Below are 17,466 nucleotides of genomic sequence, written 5' to 3' on the forward strand. Positions count from 1 at the left end.
GATGATGACCAGCTTGACAGCAGGCACCGACGGTGACAACAGCATCTCACAACATCTAATAACCAGCTCATCTGCCACACTCGTGGCAGAATCTGCCTCTCACAGACTGGTCTCTTCAGCCATCAGCAGAAGTAGACCATGTGAAAATATCCCATCACCAATGGATTTGCTGCATGTCCAGTATCACATGTCATTGAGAGGATAGCAACAATAGATGCCTCCTTCACTCAACCTTGTATTCATGACAATACTGACACAACTCCCTCCCTGGAGAATGTCTTAAAGCAAGGCGCCTCCCCTTTTTAACAGAAACACCTTCTAAATCTTAGTGTTAGACTGACACTTGCACCTTCCTTGCTGTTCCATTTTTACATGTCAAACATTATCAAATATACTTGTGTACAAGTTGAATTTTTCAGGCTGAGATTTTGGGGGGGGGTGGTGGTTGACATTTACACGAGTTATATTTTCAAACTTTTATTCACAAAATAATACCACCATGGAGACGGACATAATAAGTGCAAAACGATTTATTCAAACATAAGTCATATATAATTTTATACAATTTTTATAACAGTAAATGGAGCATTTTAATAATGAAAATTGGTTTGAACTGAAAGTGCATTAAAATCCATCAGAATCACTCTCATCAACATCTGCAGCACCGATGAATTCTTTCCAATCATCTGCTTAAATAACATCATCGTATGGGTCATTGACAACAGTTATGCCATCACTCCACAAATAATCATCCTCTGCAGCAGCGAATGTATTGGAAATTCCACAGCTCTTGAAGGATCTCACGACAATGTCAGTTTTGAGTTCATTCCAAGAATCCACAACTCATTCACACAAAGTTGTTAGTGTTGGAGCCCACATGTTGCCTCCCTTGGTGAAAGTTTTCTCTCCCTCGAGCATCCAGTTCTCCACTTATTTCTGATGCTGTCCTTGAAGGGCTTGTTGATACTGACATCAGTACCGAATGAAGTCTCATGGCATCAGGTCAAACATGACATTCAGTGGCATTACGATCGCTGAATCCCCCACTATCAACATCCTCGAAGGGTTACAATTGACCAGAAACTGAACTGGAGTCGCCATATAAATACCGTGGCTACAAGAGCAGGCCAGAGGCTAGGAATCCTGCAGCGAGTAACTCACCTCCTGACTCCCCAAAGCCTGTCCACCATCTACAAGGCACAAGTCAGGATGTGATGGGATACTCTCCACTTGCCTGGATGGGTGCAGCTCCAACAACACTCAAGAAGCTCGACACCATCCAGGACAAAGCAGGCCACTTGATTAGCACCCCATCTACAAACATTCACTCCCTCCACCACCGATGCACAGTGGTAGCAGTGTGTACCATCTACAAGATTCACTGCAGTAACTCACCAAGGCTCCTTTGACAGCACCTTCCAAACCCACGACTTCTACCACCAAGAAGGACCAAGGTAGCAGATGCATGGGAACACCACCACCTGCTAGTTCCCCTCCAAGCCACACAGCATCCCGACTTGGAACTATATCACTGTTCCTTCACTGCAGCTGGTTCACAATCCTGGAACTCTCTTCCTAACAGCACTGTGGGTGTACCTACCTCACATGGACTGCAGCAGTTCAAGACGGCAGCTCACCACCACCTTCTCAAAGGAAATTAGGGATGGGCAATAAATGCTGGCCTGGCCAGCAATGCCCACATCTCATGAACAAATATCAAAGAAAACTAATGGTAGGACCACGCTGATAAGCTAAAGGCCGGCTACCCGACCCAAATCCGACAGGGCTCGACGACATGTGTCCAGTTGGGTCAGGTCGGGTCGCGCTTCTGGGTCCAGCATTCGGGCTTGGGTCAGGTCGGACCGGGTCGGATGCACTCTATCACAAACTCCGCTAAGTGGCTCCAATATTAATGTACTTTTTGGACTTGAAAGGTGGTTTTGTTACAGTTATTTTAAGCTTGTGCAGATAACCAACAAAGTGAAAAATGGAAGGCAGGTTAACTGATGGTCGGGTCGGGTCGGGTCGGGCTCGGGAAAAATGGAAGGACTCGGGCCGGGTCGGGCTCGGGGTCGGATGTGGTTCTGTCGGACTCGGGTCAGGTTTAATTTTCAGTCCTGAGCAGGCCTTTATGGTAATGCCACTGGGAATCACTGCAATTACAATGCTGCTTCTAAATTTCTGTTTGGGGATGGTTTTCCTCTTAAATAGCACCATTGGCTCTAGCTCTGTCCTATCAGAAATACAAGAAAGTACGACAGTGAATCTAGTTTTCTTGTGGCCCATCGTTTTAACTGGTACTGTTTTTTTCTCCAATTTGTTGACTATTTGACTTGCCAGGATATCCAAATTCATGGGCGTTTGTTCATGTTGCCAATTCAAGACAAACTGTAGCCATTCTTCTCGATGTCTGACTGTAAATCAATGGAGTTTGGAGATCTTGTCAAGTTCCGCAGGTAAACGCTGTGAAATCTTCGTGTTTTGGTGAAGTACAATATCAGCTCTCTGTATGAACCTGGTACACCATTCAGCACAGGCCTTGAAATCTGCTGTGCCTTCTTTCTTTGCTTCTTTCAAGGCGGAGAGTCAGATGGATGAGTGGGAAACTATGTGTGCATTCTGGCGATGCTCACTGACCCATTCTGGCGATGCTCACTGACCCATTCTGGCGATGCTCACTGACCCATTCTGCAACTTTATCATCTAATTCCCCCGTTGGTGCTTTTATTCTTTGGCATCTTTATGAGCTGTGTGGAAAGCTTTCTCCAATCTCTGGCACTTTTCACCGATACTTTGAATTCTCATGCTGCCGCATAATTGATCATCTTCTCTGCACACGCAATGACTTTTAGTTTAGACTGCGTTGTGGATTTGTTGTTTTTCCTTGACGCCATTTTGAAAAAATGTGGGGTTCCTAGCTGAACATTTGTGGATTTATACTCGTGTGTAATTGGAACATTCTGTCTGTGCTCTGAAAGTTAAGGTTGACTTTTTACCCGAGATATCGGAAAAATTCAAGATTTTTTGACCTAAAGTCATCGGTCAACTTTTACATGAGATCAGCTTCTACATGAGTATATACGATAATTAAAAAAATTGGAATCGGGCCTCTGAACCAGTACGTCTGGCAGGGATTGACATTCACTGTTAGACTGGGCTCAGCCTCCTGTTTATATGGTCACAGTGATCTTAGAATGGATCTGATGCTGGGTTGAAAGTACAGAGAACTGATTAAGGTCGGAAACGCAGTCAAGGTTTAATATACTCGGGTTGAAATTAATATATACCCTCTTTTGAATGCATAATTTACCACATTTGCATTAAGATCCTGGGCGCATTATTTGAACAAATTTGTTCATGCTTTCAAAATGAATGGATAAGTTATTAAATCAAGCAAGCAGAAGAGTTTCCAAACATCTGTCTGTGTGTATATTTGTGTGTGTCTCTGTGTGTGTATGTGTGTGTGTGTGTGTGTATGTGTGTGTGTGTGTGTGTGTGTGTGTGTGTGTGTGTGTATTTGTGTGTGTATTTGTGTGTGTGTCTGTGTGTGTGTATGTGTGTATGTGTGTATTTGTGTGTGTGTGTGTATGTGTATTTGTGTGTGTGTATGTGTATTTGTGTGTGTGTCTGTGTGTGTGTATGTGTGTATTTGTGTGTGTGTGTATGTGTATTTGTGTGTGTGTCTGTGTGTGTGTCTGTGTGTGTGTAAGTTGGGGTGATGGTGTGCAGAAATCACACCATGAAAAGCCAGTCTTTTTCTGTTCTTCATTTATTTAGGGCTCCCTGCTCCCCGCCCATCCTCCAGTATCATGCCCAAGTAACGAGTGAGCTATGGCAGTGAATGCAGATTGCCTATTCAACTGCAAAGGCATCACAAAAGGACTGAATCTTGGTGCCCTCAAAGAGCAAGGCAAACACTGTGGTTCATTTCTACAAGGATAGAATTGAAAAGCTGAGAAGTTATGTTAAACTCATATAGAAACTTAGCTAGCTCACATTTGGAGTATGGTGAACAGTTCTGGGTCTCCATGCTATAAAAAGGATATAGAGGCACTGGGTTTATTATCCTCAGCACGAGATTCCTTTGTACACTCTTTCCATTGCATGTTTTATCAAATTGCACTAAGTTCCTTATTTATTTAAACAAATTTGTTAATGCTTTCAAAATAGATGGATGAATGATTGAATGGAGCAGGCAGAAGAGTTTCCAAGTATTTATTGTGTTTAGGATCACAGCCATTAAAATGATGTGCTCAGTTTAAAATAAACAGGTTAATGACTTTGGGGAAACAGTGCAGACTAGGAATTCCAACTTCTTGAAGTTCTGATGCCAGCAAAACAGAATAACTCCGCCCGCCGACCGCCCCCGACTCCCCACCTCCCCCTCCCACGTTGTCCCAGTCCTCAGCTTTCCTTTGCATGCTTCATCCAATTGGCTGACATGCTGGCCTGGTCAGTAAATGTCAGTAGGCTATTCCCTCAAGGAGTGCGTCACAGCTGCACTTAATGCTTGTCTCTTCCTGCTGTCTGCAGATGTTCAGTCTCCCAGGAGGGATTCCTTGATGCTGGAATTCCCTCCCTAAGCCTCTCCACCTCTCGACCCCTCTTTTCCCTCCTTTCAGACATTCTTTAAAACCCAGCCCCGTGGCCACACCTATCTCTGGTGTCCTGGCCAATACTTATCCCTCAATCAATATCACAAAACAGATTATTTGGTCATTATCAAATTGCTGTTTGTGGGAGCTTGCTGTGCACAAATTAGATGCCACGTTTCCTACATTACAACAGTAACTACACTTCAAAAAGATTGGCTGTAAAGCACTTTGGGATGACCAGTGATCATGAAAGGCGCTATATAAATGCAAGTCTTTTGTTTTCTCCGTGACCAGGTCTTTGGACAGCTGTCCCAATATCTCCTGATGTGGCTCAGTGCCAAACCTTGTTTGATAATTGCTCATCTGAATACCTAAAGAGGTTTTACTAGGGTAAAGGTGCTATACAAATGCAAGTTGTTGTTGTGATCAGGAGTAGATGGTATGAACATAGAAACAGGAGGAGGACATTCGGCCCCTCAAGCTTGTTCCTCCATTCCATTAGATTGTAACTGATCTAGAGCCCATCTCTATTTCCACACCCCTTTATACCTTAACTCAATAGAAATCTCACTCTATAAGGTGCCAATTGCCCCCAGGATACACAGCCTTTCTGGGGAGAGAATTCCATATTGCCAACACCCTCTGTGTAAAAAACATGACCTGGCTCGAATTGTAAGGTAAATCCACCTCGCCTCCCGCCCCTGCCCCCAGCACCTGGTTCTGGAGTCCCTTCCTCTATCTGCCCTATCAAATCCTTCTAAACTCCTCAATCAAATCACCCCACAAAATTCTAAACTCAAGGGAATACAAGCCAAATTTATTCAATCTGTTCTTGTAATTTAACGCTTTTAGCCCCGGTATCATTCTGGTGAATCTGCACTGCACCCCCCTCCGAGGCCAATATATCCTTTCTGAGATGCTCCAGGTATCGTCTAACCAGATCTCTACATAATTATAACATAACCTCCTTCTCTTTATATTCCAATTCCCTTGCAATAAATTCCAACAGCCTGTTAGTCTTTTCAAATGCCTTTCATACCCGTCCAGTAACTTCCAGTGACTTGTGTACACGGAGTGATTTGTGTACACGGAGTGACTTGTGTACACGGACACTTAAATCCCTTTGCTCGTCAACAGCTCCTAGTCTCGCACCATGAAGAAAACCAATTCCAATTTGTCTTTCTTGGATCCAAAGTGGATGATCTCATCATTGGACAAGTGAAGATGAAGTGCTCTTAATTTGGTTAAAAAAGGCATCAATTAACAGTTTAATCTGTTTTACTCTCTAAACACTTCCAGGCAACCCTCACACTGCAAGCAATGCCTTGATAATTAGAACATTAGAACATTACAGCGCAGTACAGGCCCTTCGGCCCTCGATGTTGCGCCGACCTGTGAAACCATCTGACCTACACTATTCCATTTACATCCATATGTCTATCCAATGACCACTTAAATGCCCTTAAAGTTGGCGAGTCGACTACTGTTGCAGGCAGGGCGTTCCACGCCCCTACTACTCTCTGAGTAAAGAAACTACCTCTGACATCTGTCCTATATCTATCACCCCTCAACTTAAAGTTATGTCCCCTCGTGTTTGCCATCACCAACCGAGGAAAAAGACTCTCACTATCCACCCTATCTAACCCTCTGATTATCTTATATGTCTCTATTAAGTCACCTCTCCTCCTCCTTCTCTCCAACGAAAACAACCTCAAGTCCCTCAGCCTTTCCTCGTAAGACCTTCCCTCCATACCAGGCAACATCCTAGTAAATCTCCTCTGCACCCTTTCCATAGCTTCCACATCCTTCCTATAATGCGGTGACCAGAACTGCACGCAATACTCCAGGTGCGGTCTCACCAGAGTTTTGTACAGCTGCAGCATGACCTCGTGGCTCCGAAACTCGATCCCCCTACTAATAAAAGCTAACACACCATATGCCTTCTTAACAGCCCTATTAACCTTGGTAGCAACCTTCAGGGATTTATGCACCTGGACACCAAGTTCTCTCTGTTCATCTACACTACCAAGAATCTTCCCATTAGCCCAGTACTCTGCATTCCTGTTACTCCTTCCAAAGTGAATCACCTCGCACTTTTCCGCATTAAACTCCATTTGCCATCTCTCAGCCCAGCTCTGCAGCCTATCTATGTCCCTCTGTACCCTACAACATCCTTCGGCACTATCCACAACTCCACCGACCTTAGTGTCATCCACAAATTTACTAACCCACCCTTCTACACCCTCTTCCAGGTCATTTATAAAAATGACAAACAGCAGTGGCCCCAAAACAGATCCTTGCGGTACACCACTAGTAACTAAACTCCAGGATGAACATTTGCCATCAACCACCACCCTCTGTCTTCTTTCAGCTAGCCAATTTCTGATCCAAAGCTCTAAATCACCTTCAACCCCATACTTCCGTATTTTCTGCAATAGCCTACCATGGGGAACCTTATCAGACGCCTTACTGAAATCCATATACACCATATCCACTGCTTTACCCTCATCCACCTGTTTGGTCACCTTCTCGAAAAACTCAATAAGGTTTGTGAGGCACGACCTACCCGTCACAAAACCGTGCTGACTATCGCTAATGAACTTATTCTTTTCAAGATGATTATAAATCTTGTCTCTTATAACCTTTTCCAACATTTTACCCACAACCGAAGTAAGGCTCACAGGTCTATAATTACCAGGGCTGTCTCTACTCCCCTTCTTGAACAAGGGGACAACATTTGCTATCCTCCAGTCTTCCGGCACTATTCCTGTCGACAATGACGACATAAAGATCAAGGACAAAGGCTATGCAATCTCCTCCCTAGCTTCCCAGAGAATCCTAGGATAAATCCCATCTGGCCCAGGGGACTTATCTATTTTCACACTTTCCAAAATTGCTAACACCTCCTCCTTGTGAACCTCAATCCCATCTAGCCTAGTAGCCTGAATCTCAGTATTCTCCTCGACAACATTTTCTTTCTCTACTGTAAATACTGACGCAAAATATTCATTTAACACTTCCCCTACCTCCTCTGATTCCACACACAACTTCCCACTACCATCCTTGATTGGCCCTAATCTAACTCTAGTCATTCTTTTATTCCTGATATACCTATAGAAAGCCTTAGGGTTTTCCCTGATCCTATCCTCCAATGACTTCTCGTGTCCTCTCCTTGCTCTTCTTAGCTCTCCCTTTAGATCCTTCCTGGCTAGTTTGTAACTCTCAAGCGCCCTAACTGAGCCTTCACGTCTCATCCTAACATAAGCCTTCTTCTTCCTCTTGACAAGCGCTTCAACTTCTTTAGTCAACCACGGCTCCCTCGCTCGACAACTTCCTCCCTGCCTGACAGGTACATACTTATCAAGGACACGCAGTAGCTGCTCCTTGAATAAGCTCCACATTTCGATTGTTCCCATCCCCTGCAGTTTCCTTCCCCATCCTACGCATCCTAAATCTTGCCTAATCGCATCATAATTTCCTTTCCCCCAGCTATAATTTTTGCCCTGCGGTATATACCTGTCCCTGCCCATCGCTAAGGTAAACCTAACCGAATTGTGATCACTGTCACCAAAGTGCTCACCTACATCTAAATCTAACACCTGGCTGGGTTCATTACCCAGTACCAAATCCAATGTGGCATCGCCCCTCGTTGGCCTGTCTACATACTGTGTCAGAAAACCCTCCTGCACACACTGGACAAAAACTGACCCATCTAAAGTACTCGAACTATAGTATTTCCAGTCGATATTTGGAAAGTTAAAGTCCCCCATAACAACTACCCTGTTACTCTCGCCCCTGTCGAGAATCATCTTCGCTATCCTTTCCTCTACATCTCTGGAACTATTTGGAGGTCTATAAAAGACTCCCAACAGGGTGACCTCACCTTTCCTGTTTCTAACCTCGGCCCATACTCCCTCCGTCGACGAGTCCTCAAACATCCTTTCTGTCGCTGTAATACTCTCCTTGATTAACAATGCCACACCCCCCCCTCTTTTACCATCTTCTCTGTTCTTACTGAAACATCTAAATCCCGGAACCTGAAACATCCATTCCTGCCCCTGCTCTACCCATGTCTCCGAAATGGCCACTACATCGAGATCCCAGGTACCAACCCGTGCTGCAAGCTCACCCACCTTATTCCGGATGCTCCTGGCGTTGAAGTAGACACACTTTAAACCAGGTTCTTGCTTGCCAGTGCCCTCTTGCGTCCTTGTAACCTTATCCCTGACCTCACTACTCTCAACATCCTGTACACTGGCACTACATTTTAGGTTCCCATTCCCCTGCTGAATTAGTTTAAACCCCCCCGAAGAGCACTAGCAAATCTCCCCCCCAGGATATTGGTACCCCTCTGGTTCAGGTGAAGACCATCAATGTCAACTGTCAATGTGGTAGGTTAAATGGAATTTTTGCTCTGCAGCTGTAGTATTGCTTTCCGATGGGTGATGCTGGGGTGTTTTACTTGGAGTTACTTAGTATTTAAAGCACAGAAACAGGCCATTTGGCCCAACAGGTCCATACCAGAATTTACACAAGCCCTCTCCCACCCCTCTTCAACTAACCCTCTCAGTATATCCATCTATTCCTTTGTCCCACATGTAGTCATCCAGCTTCCACTTTAAATGCCTGTATTTAGAAGGAGACCCCTCCTCTACACACGGATAAGGATTTGGATAGATATAATTTTCTGATGAAATATCGAAGTCTGTTTCCGTTAGACGGAAGGTTTTCATTTCCGTGAGACAGGCCTCTTTAGTCAGACAGGAAAGTGGGACACTCGGGGATGTGAGCTGCTCCAAGGCTGTTGTCTGGTCCCTGCCTTCGCAATCAGCTGGCAGGCAAATGGGCCAAGTGGGCCCCTAATATTATGAGATAAGGACGTGTAGGAGTTGTCACTGAGACAAAAACCAGCAATCTTCTGTAGAAAACACAGATGCACTGAATTCCTGATGGATCAATCTGACTCTCTGTGGGATGCTGCTGGTAACTATGTGCTGAGGGAAAGGGGATATAATCTCATGTCATTGGACTGACACCTGGCACTCGCAGATGTGTTTAATTACCATGCTCATTTCTTCATGAGTCGTTCAGCCTGTCCTCTGCTCCTGCAGTTGTGTCAGAAACATTATGAATCACATACTTTCCATTCCTGCCTCTCGTAGTGTTCCAGCATCCTCAAAGTATTTTCAAGCTGGCTTGTGATACAGAGTAGTTTTTGAATTCATCACGTGGTGTTACCCTTGAGGATTAGGGAGGAAACTTTTCATTACAGACTGAAACTGCCCTATTTAAAATGAATAAACCTAATGAAGAATGGTTTGGAAAATCTATTGTTTTTTCAAAATGATCTCTCCAATCCTTACATCAAGAGTTCATTTGCAGATGGCATCTATCAATCAATCAATAATCAATCATCTATCTACATATAAAAATATCCATATTTTTCCATTATAAATTCCGATGTCCACATTTATGAAAGGAACTTCCTTTGCCAGTTTGTTCCGCCTTCATTGGGCCATCACTTGTGAGAAAGTGTAATTGCAGCGTGATAAGTTTACAAAGGAAGAACTCCCCCCAGTCTTCTTTGAAATGATGCCTGGGGAATGTTTTACATCCACCCCAGAGGGCAGACAGGGCCTCAGTTTAAGACCACATCCACAGCAAGGTAACCTCCAATGCTGCAGCATTCCCTTAGCAGTGCACTGGTGAAAATATCATTTGCTCACCAAACCTTGTGACGAAATTAGATAAACACAATTACAAATAAAGAGTGCCCTTCAGTTCCTCCAATAAAGTGATCCTCTTAAATTCACTTATGTTTATACCTCAGTCCATCACTGTCAATTCTGATTCAGCTCGGAGAAGATAATTTTTAACAAAAAGCTTTTCTGCAAAATGTTGAGCAGTTGTTACTTCATGTATCATTCAGTTACAAAATTTTTAGTCACTCTCTATACTCCAGACTAACCAATTTATATCCAAGCCAAATCTCTTACCTGTTAGCAAAGGTGCACTTTTAATAAATTATGTGTTACAGACAACTTTCAAATGGCATTGGCTACTCAGGTTATCTGCTCTCAAACTGGATAGCAAATGATGCACATTTCAGTTACTGATCTTTGACATACTTGAATAATTTGTCCTTTAATCTAATTCGCAGCAAAAGAACAGTTAATGTTTGTTTCTAACATGGTCATTGAAACGTAATAAATTTTTACTATATTTTCCCTGACAGTTCTTAAAACTGCAAATGCATAACAGATTTTGTTAAGGAATTGTAGACAATTCATCATAGATTAATGAGGAATTTAATCCTGAGAAGTGTGAGGTGATGCATTTTGGGAGGACTAACAAGGCAAGGGAATATAAATGGATGGTAGGACCCTAGGAAGTACAGAGGTTCCGAGGGACCTTGGTGTACTTGTCCATAGATCACTGAAGGTAGCAGCACAGGTAGATAAGGCATGGTTAGGAAGGCATATAGAATACTTGCCTTTATTAGCCAAGGCATGGAATATAAGAACAGTGAGGTTATAATGGAGCTGTATAAAACGTTAGTTAGGCCACAGTTGGAGTACTGTGTACAGTTCTGGGCACCACACTATAGGAAGGATGTGATTGCCCTGGAGAGGGTGCAGAGGAGATTCACCAGGATGTTGCCTGGGCTGAAACATTTCAGCTATGAAGAGAGACTGAAAAAGCTAGGGTTGTTTTCCTTAGAGCAGAGAAGGCTGAGAGAGCACATGATTGAGGTATACAAAATTATGAGGGGCATTGATAGGTTAGATAGGAAGAAACATTTTCCCTTAGCGGAGGGGCCAATAACCAGATTTAAGGTAAGGGATAGGAGGTTTAGAGGGGATTTGAGGAAAAAAATTCACTCAGAGGGTGGTTGGAATCTAGAATGTACTGCCTGAAGAGGTGGTAGAGGCAGGAACCCTCACAACATTTAAGAAGTATATAGATGAGCAGTTGAAACGCCATAGCATACAAGGGTACGGGCCAAGTGCTGGAAACTGGGATTAGAATAGTTAGGTGTCTTATGACCAGCACAGACATAATGGGCCAAAGGGCCTGTTTCTGTGCTGTATAACACTATAACTGTATGGTTGTTAAAGCTGTTCATTACATTGTATTTACTAACTATTGTATGTAGGTCAGCAGTATCCTGTTTTTGCCAATCTTACTCAGCCCCATTACATCATACTGTTGTATTAACAAGGGACTTACAATGCTGAATCATGGAGATTCATTGGATTTTCTTGCCTGTTTTCCCCTCAGTATAACTTCCGGAACAATGTGATTCCAAATAGCAGCAGAATTGTGACATTTATAGAGAAGAAAAAGTCCAGCAACTTTCAACATGTCACTGAGCCTGTGTCCCACGTAAAAGTTTTGTGTGCCAGAATGTAGAACTCGAGACATTCCCTAAGTGACTTTTGCCATTTTAAAATGAGTTTCATAGCATAAGCCCTTAAACATGTATTTTAAAATAACCTAGCTGATAAGTTATTTTAAAATGCAAGGTTAAAGATTTAGAGCAGGGGGGGAGTCCAACCTTTTCACATGGGGGCTACATGACAATTTTTGTTTTATCTAGGGGCTGGTGAGAAAATTATAGAAAGATAAAGGCATTAAAAATTGATTTTACTATTAATCTAACCAACACCAAATGTGCATTTTTGTGAAGAAGCTTTAAATAAAAAGACAAATTTATTGACTTACTTTCTCATCACTTTGTTGGACACTGATTTTGTGAGATAACTGGCATTATATTTGCTTGCATAAGTAGTCAATGTCTGCCCGTAAATTTGTAGTGATGTGGAGTATTCTGGATAGATGTCCATCTGTCAGGAGTGATCTTGATTGCTCTCTCTCCTTCCTCTCTCTCTCTGTCTGTTTCTCTCTCTCTGTCTCTCTTTCTCCCCACCTCTGTGTCACCCCCCCAATGTTTTGCCCCACCCCGGTATTGTCCTCTCCCTCTGTGTTGTCCCCCCTCCTCTGTGTTGTTCCCCCGTGTCATCCTCATTCTCTTTGTCCTCCTCCCTTTCCCTGTGTCATTCCCCCCTCTCTGTGTCATCCCTGCTGTCTCTGTTTCCCTATCTCTCTGTCATTCCCTTCCCTCTCTCTGTCATTTCCCTCCCTCTATGTCGTCTCTCCCCTCTCTGTGTTTCCCCTGTCTGTAACGCCCCCCCCCCCCGAGTCATTCCCTTGCCCTGTTTTGTCTCCCTGCTGTGTTAGCTCCCCTGCCTCTGTGTTGTCCCCACTCTCACTGTACTCGCCTCCCTGTCCCCCTCTCTCTTATTTTCTCTCTTTCTCTCTGTAACCCGCTCTCTCTCACAGTTGCTGAGAGCAGGAACTGACAGCAGAGTAGCTTTGGAGTTGACCAACTTTAAAAAAAAACACACCTGTCACTTTCACAGTTGACAGGTGCTGAGCACAGTACAGCTGTTTCCAAACTTCGGCGGGCTTTCAGATAAAAAAAATCTGATCCTGCTGGAAAATCCTGAAGCTGTCCGAAGTTGGGAAGCACTCTTCTGCTCTCAGCGGTGAAACTGACAGTTGCGATTTTTTTTTTAAAGCTGGTCTGGCCGGAAAGAAGAAGCCAATGGTGGAGTTCCAAAATCCCAATTTCTCATCCCTGAAATTACCAGTCACAGCCCTCAAATTTATTTACCATGAGCACTGGTGTCTGTGTGCAGACACCTTGTTGACCCCTGCCTACAACCCTCTGAGATCTCTCTGATCTTCCAATTCTGGCCTCCTGCGCATCCCACATTTCCATCGCTCCCCAGTTGGTGGCCGTGCCTTCAGTTGCTGAGGCCATAAGCTCGGGAATTCCCTCCCTAAACATCTTCATCTCTCCACCTCCCCCTCTCCTCCTTTCAGATGCTGCTCAAAGTCGACCTCCCTGACAAATCTTTTGGTCGCCCATCCTAATGGCTCCTTAATGTCTCCTTGGGTGTCAAACTTTGTCTGATTTATGCTCCTGTGAAGCACCTTAGGATGTTTTACTACATGAAAGATGGTATATAAATGCAAGTTGTTGTTGTACCATACACCTGATATTTGATTCCATTGAAGTCAATGGGACTGAGTATGGTGCGGAGTTTAAAACGGGTGAACAGTTCATTGTCGCCTGTTCTGTGTCCGAGTTCAACACAATCCCACTCGTGATCGTCAGCTCTCAATGAGCTCCATGTGCAATCTGTCCTGAATTACTGAGGTCAGTCCAGGTTAGGGACTTTAATGGTGCTTCACGTCAGCCCCAAAAACAACAAATCAGGCAAAATAGGAATCCCAACAAAAAAAAACAAACTGCAAATACTAGAAATCTGAAAGGAGAGGAACGAATGCCAGAAATACTTGGAAAGATTGTATTGTTAATACATTGGGTCTTTCAATCCTTCAACATAACAGAATCTTCAACACTTAAACACTCTTATTAGTGGGGTTGGAAAAATGGAGAAGAAGAAAATGGAAGGGGGGGAATAAACAGATGCGCCAATTATAGAAAGGGATAAATGGGTTGAACGAACGATCTGTCAGACTGTTTAATATTTTTATTTAGAGATACAGCACTGAAACAGGCCCTTCAGCCACCGCGGCTGTGCTAACCATCAACCACCCATTTATACTAATCCTACCACATCCCCCTCCCTATACTAGGGGCAATTTATAATGGCCAATTTACTTATCAACCTGCAAGTCTTTGGCTGTGGGAGGAAACTGCAGCACCCAGCGAAAACCCACACAGTTCACAGTGAGAACTTGCAAACTCCACACAGGCAGTACCCAGAATTGAACCCAGGTCACTGGAGCTGTGAGGCTGCAGTGCTAACCACTACACCACTGTGCCACCCAGTTTGATGAAAACAAAGTTATTGCACAGATTAAATGCACAGGCCAATTGGGCAAGGCTGAACACCCAGTGGGGTGCTGCACTAATAGGGAGTACAGTCTGAGGAAACCACTATAACCAATCTCCTGCCCAGGCCCTTTTCGAGCACAGCTCCCTGTATGGGGGACCGTGGGATCACAGCCTGGTAGAGTTCCCTCCACCCTATCCCAACACAACACCTCAATCCGCCAACCAACTGCATCCCCACCCCTACCGCGCCCCAACTCAGACTGAGACGTGTGCCCCATTTCTATGCCTGGGTGAGATTTTAATTCCCTACAGTAGATGAGCCCTTGACCTCTCGGATTCAGACTGCCAATTGGTTTGTGCCAACTGGCGGAGAGTTTTGCTGTGTGGAATTCTGTTTCAGTAGGAGCTGGCCTGAGATTATCCAGAAGCTTCTGACAGCTGGCACAGATAGGAGACTCTCCTCATATTGAGACTGGGCTGCAATCACACTTTGGTAATATTTTCTAAACTTCATATAGTACACCTCATTTGTAATAATTGTTAGTCAAGTGGAGATGTGACATGCAGACTCACCATATTGAGCTTTTAACCTCAATGAACTCAACATTCAGAACTGAAGTCACATCTACCAAATGCTGTTGAAATCTGACTCAGAGACCTGTTTCCCAGAAACAGAATTTTATAGCTACGTCGAATGTGTTTATGAACCTTGTACAATGTGGCTCGGTCTTGTGTTTCTTGTTGGACGTGGTTCTGCTCCTTGGCTGATGTCCTTGCAAATAGGTGGTGGTGTTGAAGCTGGTGTCAGGCTTGGCTCAGTGAGTAGCACCTTCATCTCTGAGTCAGAAGGTGCTGACTTCAAATTGCACTCCAGAGACATGAGCACATAATCCAGACTGACACTCCCAATGCCAGCGCTGAGGGAGAGCTGCACTGCTCGGGGTAGTCCCTGTCTGTTCTCTTGGGTGGATGCCAATTTATATCCCTCGACCAACATCATTAACACCAGGTTATCATTGTCGGAAGTCATTATCTCTTATCCCTGCTCTTTCCCACTCCAAACACCCAACTAGGTGAAGTTCTTAAAATTTTTTGTTTTAAACGTACAGTCGGTACAAGAATTAGTTCACGGAGTCTACATGCTGTGAATTAATTCTGAACCTTAAGTCTCTAGAAAATCTCCCTCATCTTATTGGGAAGAAGTAAAACTGCTCCAGGAACTCACATTGAGGCACCCAAGTAACATTCATGTCATACAAGTGCCAGGCAATGATCATCTCCTTCAAGAGAGAGTCTAACCAGCTGCCCTTGATGTTCAATGACATTACGATTGCTGGATTCCCCACTATCACTCGCAGGTCAGAGGCTAGGAATCCTGCGGTGAGTAACTCGCCTCCTGACTCCCCAAAACCTGTCCACCATCTACAAGGCACAAGTCAGCAGTGTGATGGAATACTCTCCACTTGCCTGGATGGGTGCAGCTCCACCACATTAAACATTCATTAAGTCATTTGGGTGAATTCCACAATTCACAATGCAAGGCTCGGAGGCATTCACTCCCTATTTACTAATGCCCATACTAGGCCTGACTCTGGTTTCAGAATCCACCATTGGATTTGAATTTATATATACAGCCCGACTCATTTTGCTTAAGCAGCTCATGGTGTTATTTGTCACAACACCTGTTCCCACATAAACCTGAAATAGGAGTGAGACAGCACCAGGAAAAACTGGACAAATATGGAGCTGGAAACCATTCGACAAGTCAGTCTAATCCAGCCTCTTGTCAAACCATAGGTGTGTCTCTCGTCTTCCCTTTCGCCTGCTACTTTTCATTCCTTCCATTTCGGAGCACTTTCTACTTTCTAATGCCTTTTCAACAAACCTGTTTACTGACGATTAAAACCTGGAACTGACCTGTTTGTGAGGGTACTTAGCAAACACTGATCTGGGTGTCAGCTGCCCCCTCAGTGGGGAATACATGTTGTGGGTTCAAGCCCCACTCCAGAGACTTGAGCACACAATCCAGGCTGACACTCCCAATGTCATAATGAGGAGTGCTGCACTGTCAGAGGTGCAGTCTTCTGAATGAGGTGAAAAACTGAAGCCCCGTCTTCCCTCTCGAGATCCCACGGCTACAATTCCAAAGAAGAGCAGGGGGATTATCCCCGGTGTCCTGAGTCAATCAATTACACTAAAAACCAGATGATCCGATCATTATCACATTGCTGTTTGTGGGAGCTTGCTGTGCACAAATGGGCCATATCTCCTACCTAACAACAGTGACTACACTTCAAAAGTATTCCATTGGCTGTAAAGTGTTTTGGGATGTACTGATGTTCTGAAAGATGTTATATTTTAAATGCAAGTCTTTCTTTAGGTTTTTGTGAGTTATATTCCGCTCCTGCTTTATGTGAAATTCTCGAGAGACCTCACTCAGTTTCCAGTGTGGATAAAGGAACCCGCTGTCTATTTTCACAGCATCGTCTGTTTTAATTTCAGTGTTTGTGGTTTCGTCAGTTACTTCACCAACATTCTCTTGGTTGCCTTGGCTTCGTGCATCCAAAACCACATCAAATGGACTCAATGCCAAGAGATTCGGCATTCAGTAAAAAGACAGCTTTGTGTATCAAGTGCTAAATCTTTCCATGACAAATAGCTGTCCCATCCTTCCCGACAAATCCAGCCAAAACATTCTGAAATTGGAAATCTAATCCAGCAAAAGGCTCTAAGCATGAATGCCTCTCCCACAAGAATGCTAGTTATAAATGTCAGTGGTTAGCAATTGGCCAGAACAAATTTACAAGTGACAAGGTCTACATGGTACAGGACTCGATCCCATTATTCCTCATTGCTTCTCCATCATTGGGAATGAAATCCGGACCCATTACTTTGGAATTTGATTCCTGTTATCTTTAGTTTGTGAGTCAGGATAATCACAGCTGACTCTACTGACCTTTGCTTTTCAAACCGAAGAATAAATCTGGTCCAAACAAGCAA

The 17,466-nt window shown here is 44.0% G+C and overlaps 1 protein-coding gene across 2 annotated transcripts in view; it reads right to left on the bottom strand.

Moving 5' to 3' along the window:
• Positions 1-17,466, bottom strand: part of LOC137346092 (tenascin-like) — a 326,039-nt gene that overhangs the window by 286,909 nt on the left and 21,664 nt on the right. The gene's annotated exons all lie outside the window — the stretch shown is intronic.

This window comes from Heterodontus francisci, chromosome 29 (genome assembly GCF_036365525.1).
Source record: "Heterodontus francisci isolate sHetFra1 chromosome 29, sHetFra1.hap1, whole genome shotgun sequence".
Classification (NCBI taxonomy): domain Eukaryota; kingdom Metazoa; phylum Chordata; class Chondrichthyes; order Heterodontiformes; family Heterodontidae; genus Heterodontus; species Heterodontus francisci.